The sequence below is a fragment of the Nicotiana tabacum genome, chromosome 13, assembly GCF_000715075.1.
Source record: "Nicotiana tabacum cultivar K326 chromosome 13, ASM71507v2, whole genome shotgun sequence".
Classification (NCBI taxonomy): Eukaryota; Viridiplantae; Streptophyta; class Magnoliopsida; order Solanales; family Solanaceae; genus Nicotiana; species Nicotiana tabacum.
Window position 1 is genome coordinate 73,332,364 of NC_134092.1, and position 8,557 is coordinate 73,340,920.

The 8,557-nt window shown below is 38.1% G+C and overlaps 1 pseudogene; it reads right to left on the bottom strand.

The window, feature by feature from the left end:
• Positions 1–6,322: 6,322 nt before the first annotated feature.
• LOC107787657 (large ribosomal subunit protein eL33y-like) lies at positions 6,323–8,333 on the bottom strand (annotated as a pseudogene).
• Positions 8,334–8,557: the final 224 nt, after the last annotated feature.

Genomic DNA, 8,557 nt, shown 5'->3' on the forward strand with positions numbered 1-8,557 from the left:
GTAATTCTCACTTCTAGTATGACAATTGGACTAGACTTGGAGCTCTTTATCATACTTTAGGTCCAGAATATTTGTGTGATGAATCCATGGTTCATGTGGATGAAGTAATGGAAGACGGGGTATGGAATGAAGTCATGTTGAGAGAACTGTTGCCATATGAGCTAGCTAACCATATTATTGAAACCATTGCACCACATTCATGTTACAATCTGAATGATAAGCCATGGTAGAAGCTGAAAACCAAAGGGCAATTCACAGTAAAGTCTGCTTGGCAATATACAAGGAGAAGAAGAAGGGAAAGCAAATTATACAAGTTTATCTGGATCAAGGGGTTACCATTCAAAGTAAGCTTCTTTATGTGGAGGTTATGGAATCTAAACTGCCCCTAGATGATTTCTTTTTTAGGTTGGGATACTTCAGAACCTCAAGATGTTGGTTTTGTAGAAATCCTAAGGAAGAAACACTACCACATGTCTTCCTAAAGTCTCCAGTAGGCAAATTTATTTGGAAATACTTTGGTGGTCCAGCAGGGATTAATATAGAAGAGAAGCAACTTGTGTAAGTTATTAATGAATGGTGGAGAAGGCCAGTGAATGCAAGCTTGAAGCCAGTGTATCATGCCATGCCTGATTTGATTGTATGGCATTTATAGAAGAGCGGGAATTCAGGAATGCATGGAAAGAGTGTGTCCATCAACATGTTGACATTTCTAATCTCAACAGATATACATAGGTTGTTAAAGGTGAGAAGGCCAAGCTTCGCAGGAGTCACAACAAATTGGCCAGATTTGCATGAAAAACCGATGCATCATGTCCCTAAATTGAAGTATACAAAAGTGTTGTGGCAGCTTCCTCCTATGGGGTAGATTAAATACAACACAGATGGTGCATGTAGAGGGGACAATGGGGGAGCGTCATACCTTTTGTATTAGAGATGGAGTTGGAGATCTTATATTTACACAGGCAGATGAGCTAGAAGATACTACCAACAATATAGCTGAAGCTCAGGAAATACTGGAGGCAATAAGGTATGTAGTTCAAGAACAGTTTCCTCCCTGTATGATTAAAACAGATTCTTTATTAATGGAAAATATTCTGGAGGAGGTCTGGGAACCACCTTGGAACATTGTCAATCAGACGGAGGAGATTAAAACTCTAATGGCCAGAGGGGTGTTTCAAATTATACATGTGCGGAGAGAGGGTAATAAACAGGCAGATCACCTGCCTATTTTAACTATAAAACAACATGCAAAGGCACAAGTGAATTCATTTGTGGAAATGGACATTCAAGGGAGGAAGATATTAAACAATGACAAATTACAGATACCCTACATAAGGGTAAGGACAGCCAAGACAATGTCTTAGATGATGAGTAAAAGTGATTATATGAAGATGATGTGGAATCTAACTGTAATAAGGTGGAGGATTAAGTGTCGTGAAGGAGTATATGAGGATATCATAGGAAAAGGAGTACACATTCTACTTCCTACTCAAACCCATATGGAGGAGAGTAGGAAGACTGTTTATACTAACGTTATTTTTTGTTTTGCAGGTACAGTAAATAGAGCTGGATTTTATGTTGTGGTCAAGCTTGCATGGGTGATATTAGTATCCTCGATGCTCATTCCTAGTAGGTGCAACCACAGTATAGACCAGATCAAAAATTTAACAAGCAAGAAGTGCAATAAGCCTTACACAAGTCAGCCAAACTGGAATACTGCATTGTGTATTAGTTTGGTTCGTATGGGAAACAATACACTAAAAGGCATAATTGACTTAGCTTTCTCTGCTTCCTAGAGGCTCCACAAACATGTAATAGCAAGGTACATGAAAGCCTATTGGCTACTGAAACACGCAGGAGACTCTCACTACCCAGAAGTGTCAACTTGGGACATTTGATTTGAGCTCAGTTTGCAGGATGTTTGAGTATTGCTTGGAAGATCTCCCAGGTATTTTCTGCAAGCCCTATACTTGAGGAAGACAAACTCAAGTGGTTTCCACTCATAACTACCACGCACAATCACGAATTGAGGAAATAAAGTAACAAGAACAATAGGAAGGCATAGAGCTGGACAGTGTTCTTATGCATATTTGCGTATGGACTAGCGATCATTCTGGCTTTGCCTACTTTGAATTTCAGTTCCAGGTGCCAATTGAAGTAGCTAGATTGCTTGAATTTCCAGTGCTCAACTTCAACATCACTAATGCAGTATTCCAACAAATTAGGCATCCACTGGACGATCATTAATCATGCAATCAATTGGTTAAGCTTGGTTTTCCATATGCAAGTGTTCATAGCTCATTATGTACTACTAAAGTTGAGAGTAATGCTCAGCTTTGGTAATAGGTTAGATGTATATTCATGTTTTATCTTTCTTCATTTTGTGAGACCTCATGACAATTTTTGTATTTTGTTCATATTATTAATAAAAACTACCACTAAGCACACAACTTAGTGGTATATTGGCCAAACAAAGGACCTTTGATAAATCCTAGACATAGAAAGTAGGGGGCAGAGTCTTAAAATCTTCAAAATGGGCATGTTTTGTTTTTCTTTAAAAAGGTGAGCATTTTGGTCATTAAGTCTTTAAAAGAGACTCTAAGTGTCATTTCCTCTAAAAAAAAAAGTATTTTCTTTTCATGATTTAGAAAAAGTATTTTCTTTCATTTCAACAAAATGATATAATAAAAAGTATTTTCTTTCATTTTAACAAAATGAGTAGTTTCTTTTCATGTTGTAGAAAGAGTACTTTCTTTTTCAACCAAAAAAAAGAGCATTTTCTTTTTTACTTATTGAGCACAAATTTATATATTATTTTGCGTAAAAAAATAAAGCAGCACATTAGTTTCTTTGAATTTTTGTGAATTTTTAAAAGAATAATTAAATTCTTGAAGAAAATAGAGTCCTGAAAATATTGGGTATTTGGGGTTTGGGGGAGGGGGAAGAGCACAGGAAACGTGGGGATTTGGGAGGAGGGGGTGAGGAGAGTAGCATAAAATTTATTTTCCTAAAAAATATTTTTCTATTCTCTAACCAAACACTAGAAAATATGTTTTAAATTTTGTTTTCACTTACCAACCAAATATGGAAAAATAAGTGATAAAATCACTCATTTTTCAGGAAAACAATTTCTATGGAAAACCTTTTTCATGGAAAATATTTTCCATCATACCAAACACACCCTTAAGTTTTCACCATTATATATCATATATATCACTAGTACTCTCTCCGATCCATTTTAATTGATTTTTGGTTGTTTTTACACATATTAAGGAGCCCATCTTTTAGCATTAGTTAACAATAAAATTGACCATATTAACCTTAATTTATTCATTGAAAATACAACAAATACTCCTGGACTCTTTACTCCAAAGGTAACTTTATAAAAAAGAAGTTAATTCGATCTTGATATTTGAAAAAATTAAATATTATGGACTACAAATAAAAGGGCCAAAAAATCAATTAAAGTGGATTGGAGGGAGTTAATTCTAAAACAACAACAACAACAACCCAGTAAAATCCCATTAATGGGGTCTGGAGAGGGTAGTGTATATGCAGACCTTACCCCTACCCCGAAGGAATAGAGAGGTTGTTTCCGAAAGATCCTCGGCTCAAAAAAAAGACAAAAGGGCAAAAAGGGAGACAATATTAGTATCACAACAACAATCATAGGATAAATAGGAACACCATGAAATCCAGAAGAAAGATGCAAAGTAAAGGGAGACAATATTAGTAAATATTAGTATCACCACAACAGTCATAAGAAAAATAGGAACACCATAAAATCTAGAAGAAAGATGTAAAGCAAAAGCGATAGCTAGTAAATAGGACCTGCACTGAAAAGCGAAATAGTAAGCCACAACATTCCCACTAGTTATCTTAGACAAAAACCCTACATGGCTAGTCCAACCATATTACGAAGTAAGGCACGACTCAACTACCTCCTAACCTACAACCCTAATACTCGACCTCCACATCTTCCTATCAAGTGTCATGTCCTCAGAAATTTGGAGCCTCGCCATATCCTGCCTGATCACCTCTCCCCAATACTTCTTAGGCCGCCATCTACCTCTTCTCGTGCCCTCCGTAAACATCTGCTCACACCTCCGTACCAGAGCATCTGGGTTTCTCCTCTGAACATGTCCGAACTATCTAAGTCTCGCTTCCCGCATCTTGTCATCAATAGGAGCCACATGCACCTTCTCCCGAATATCATCATTCCTAATCTTATCTATCCTAGTGTGCCCACACATCCACCGTAACATCCTCATTTCTGCTACTTTCATCTTCTGGATATGTGAGTTCTTAACGGGCCAACACTCAGCCCCATACATCATGGCCGGTCTAACCATCATTTTATAAAACTTACCTTTGAGTATTGGTGGCACTCTCTTCTCACACAGGATTCCAGATGCTAACCTCCACTTCATCCATCCTACCCCAATACGGTGTGTGACATCCTCGTCGATCTCCCCTCCCCCCTGGATAACTGAACCAAGGTACTTGAAGCTGCCTCTACTCGGGATGACCTACAAATCAAGCCTCACATCCAAGCCCACTTCCCCTGGCTCAGCGCTGAACTTACACTCCAGGTATTCCGTCTTCGTCCTGCTCAGCTTGAAACCCTTAGACTCAAGAGCTTGTCTCCAAACCTCCAGCCTCTCGTTAATACCGGCTCGCGACTCATCAATCAGAACTATGTCATCGGCGAATAGCATGCACCATGGTATATCCCCTTGAATATGGTGTGTTAACGCGTCCATCACCAGGGTGAATAAGAACGGACTGAGCGCGGAACCTTGGTGTAACCCCATTACAACCGAAAAATGCTCAGAGTCGCCTCCTACTGTCCTAACCCGAGTCTTAGCCCCATCATACATGTCCTTAATCGCCATAATGTAGGGAACCGACACACCTTTTGCCTCCAGGCATCTCCAGAGAATTTCTCTAGGAACCTTGTCATACGCTTTCTCTAGGTCAATAAACACCATGTGCAGATCCTTCTTCCTCTCTCTGTATAGTTCCACCAACCTTCTAACAAGGTGTATAGCTTCTGTAGTCGAACGACCCGGCATGAACCCGAACTGGTTGTCGGATACAGACACTGTCATCCTCACCCTCGCTTCAACCACCCTCTCCCACACTTTCATGGTATGACTCAGTAATTTGATACCCCTATAATTGTTACAACTCTGGATATCACCTTTGTTCTTATACAATGGAACCACCGCACTCCACCTCCACTCATCCGGCATCCTTTTTCCCTTAAAAATAATATTAAACAACCTAGTCAACCACTCCAAACCAGCTCTCTCCACACACTTCCAAAATTCCACCGGAATCTCATCTGGCCCAGTCGCTCTGCCCCTACTCATCTTACGCATAGCTCCCACGACCTCCTTAACCTCGATATGCCTGCAGTACCCAAAGTCACGGTGACTCTCGGAATGCTCCAATTCGCCTAGCATAATATCCCGATCCCCTTCTTCATTCAGAAGTTTATGAAAGTAAGTCTGCTATCTCCTCTTAATCTGGGCATCTTCCATCAATACTCTACCATCTTCGTCCTTGATGCATCTCACTTGGTCCAAATACCGAGCCTTCCAAAGTTAATTCTAAAAGTTAAACCAAATTTGCTTTTCCAGTTATTTCTATACAAACAATGGGAGTCTGCCAGATTTTATGTGCGTACCAGAACATGTATTTTAGTAAACGCCAAAGTAAACAGAAAATAAAATGATTAGGCCAATGTGCCAGCTTACGCGGTGGTAGTAGATCGGTTGCTTGGAGTTGGAGGTATTGTTTTCTATTTGCAGTTTATTTATTAGCCGTCCTTTTTATATTTGAAGTAAGCTCCCTCCACAAATAGCTGGGAGCTTTTACGTCTCTTCATAATTCCAAAGTGATCAAAATTGCATTAGTTACCAATACAAAAGTAATGGCTTCTAGGTTCATTGCCTATGTAGACTTATGGAATTGTTCTGTATAACCACTCATACAAGTTTATTTTCCAGAATCCTGCTTGTGGGATGTCAATTCAACTGCATTTAAGCCTCAAGGCACAAAGGCAACTTCTGTAAACTCTCAAGGAGTCCGATAATCATAGAATCATTAATTGGACAAAATAGAAGACACCCTCACTTACCCCGCATTTCATTTATATGTTAGGTATCCCTCAAACCCCTCGAGGACTAAGAGCTTTGCAACAAAATTCAAGCAAGTCAGAGACAAACTGAACCAAAGTTCTTTAATGAATAGACCAACACTGGACAATTTAAAGATGATTTCAGCTTAATGAACGAATTTTTAGCAAGCGTAGCCATTCATTTGGAAAAAGTAAATCAATTAAAACTTGGTAGAAAGTAAAAATATTTAAAGCAAAGACAACTGAATAGTCGTACAAAAAAAAGGTTCCATGAGCAAAATCAGCCACGTCTAATCAGATGTTTAGTCCCTGGTATTACCCGAAAAAGATAAAAACGAATATAAGGATTTCCACAAAGCACATTACAGCTTAACTAACTACTTTTAAAGATGAAGATGCTACATCATTGAACACTTTGATATGAGACACTGAGGCCTCCCAAAGCAACCAATGACTTCAATCCACATCCATGACTTCTAAGCGCCCCACTACAGAAGTAAGAGATCAGGTTTAGCAGCTTCAAATAATATCAAGATGTAAGATGTAAGATGTAATAAAAAGCCAATGCAAAGTCACGAGATCAAGACTTCAATCACCAAAATAACAGCTAAACTACTTCCCCTTCAAATAAACAGACATTACTCACAACCATACGACAAAATAAAAAAATCATGAAAGAAGTGGGAGGAGAACCGTGGCTCCAGTTCAAATGATAGGGAGAGAAACACTAGGTGATTTCTTTACAAATGCCTAAACCTTGGGGTAAGGAGTTACACAGTACCTATACTAGTGGGGGTAGCCGGACCCAGTGGAATGGTTGAGGTCGGCAAAAGCTAGTTCGAGACAACACCGTCATTAAGAGGAAAAAAAGACTCAAGTTTATTTGCATATGCAACAGATTACTATGAACAACATGTTTCAACAACAAGATATTACCTCCTACTGGCATCGAGAATTAACAGTTACAAATAAATTTCTGTACACAGTCAAGCATGGTATTGAAAATGGGGTCTTCCACTTAAAGCCTCTTTTCCCACAAAACAAATTGGAACTATTTTGGATGGAAAATATGCCCATAAAGAATGCTAGAACTAGTTCAGAATAACAATGATATGTATCATTCCCTGTATTTAGGAGCTTAATTTGTCATAGCCAAGGTATGCAATCAAGTAAATAATTTATTAAATACCAACTAATAGCTTCACAAGGAATCAACTGATGCTACCAGATAAACCTAAAATACATACAATTTTCACAAATTAGTAGTAAGACTACAACAACAACAACAACAAAGTTTAGGATTTAAGCATACTTCACTAACTGTTCTATAAGAGATTCTTCAAATCCTATTGTATCTTGGACATTGAGACATTTGTGTTAGACACCCAAAAGACAAAAGGTTATATCCAAAACATATCTAGAAATTTTCTGATGCAAAGATAATCATTGATGCTGGGAATTTTCTAAACTACCCTATATTTATAAAAATAATAATGTACTATAGCAAGCCTAAGTTGTGTCAAAATATAGAACATAGAAGCAAAAAACTCAATGAATCCATGATTTAAAAAATTTGTAAGCATTAGAATAAATACATATGACGCAAACAGCTAAAGAAGTTACCTTAAATGTTGCTTGGGTACATGAAAACCCTAACCTTAGCGCCCTTCAAGAATTAGGCAACCAAAATTAAACAACAGTTAGAAAAAAAACAATTATTTTCCTATCCTATTACAATAAAACAACTCAATAACACGATTACATTAAGGAATAACATATATTATGAAAATGTACCATGGACTTAGGAGGCAAATTGGACTTGAACTTAGCTCTAACAACGCCACTGTTTCGATGGGGCATGCAAACTTTACCCCAAATGCAACGATAGTGTGAGTTGTTCTTCTTTGTCTTTGCCTTGTAAATGTAGGTCATTCGCTTTCCTAGGTACCAGTCCACCTCTTCCTTAGTATTCACTCCCTCAATCTGAATCAGTGAAGTGCGTGGATACTGGTTCGATTTCGACCTACATCAACAAAACAAAAATTTAACACGCACAACAGTAATTTTGACAAATTACTATATCTAAAAATCAGAGAGAAGTTCACCTTTTATATCCAAGAATTGTTCCCCTGACCTATAGCCTGACACGTTTTCCTTGGCGTCCCTTCACCATTTTCGAATCAAGGGGATTGGGGCTGCGAAAATGCCTGTGATGGAGAAACCTAAACCCTAGACAAGTTTCTTATGCAAAATATATTTATTTATATGATTGGGTGGATATTGGATATTGTGACTAGTGGATGTGTGGTTGGGCTTTAAATTAGATTTGGGCCGGAGACGAGGAAAAATAGAACATGTACATAGTGGAGAGTCACGCTAATTCCCAATCAAATATACCTTCTCTGTATATTA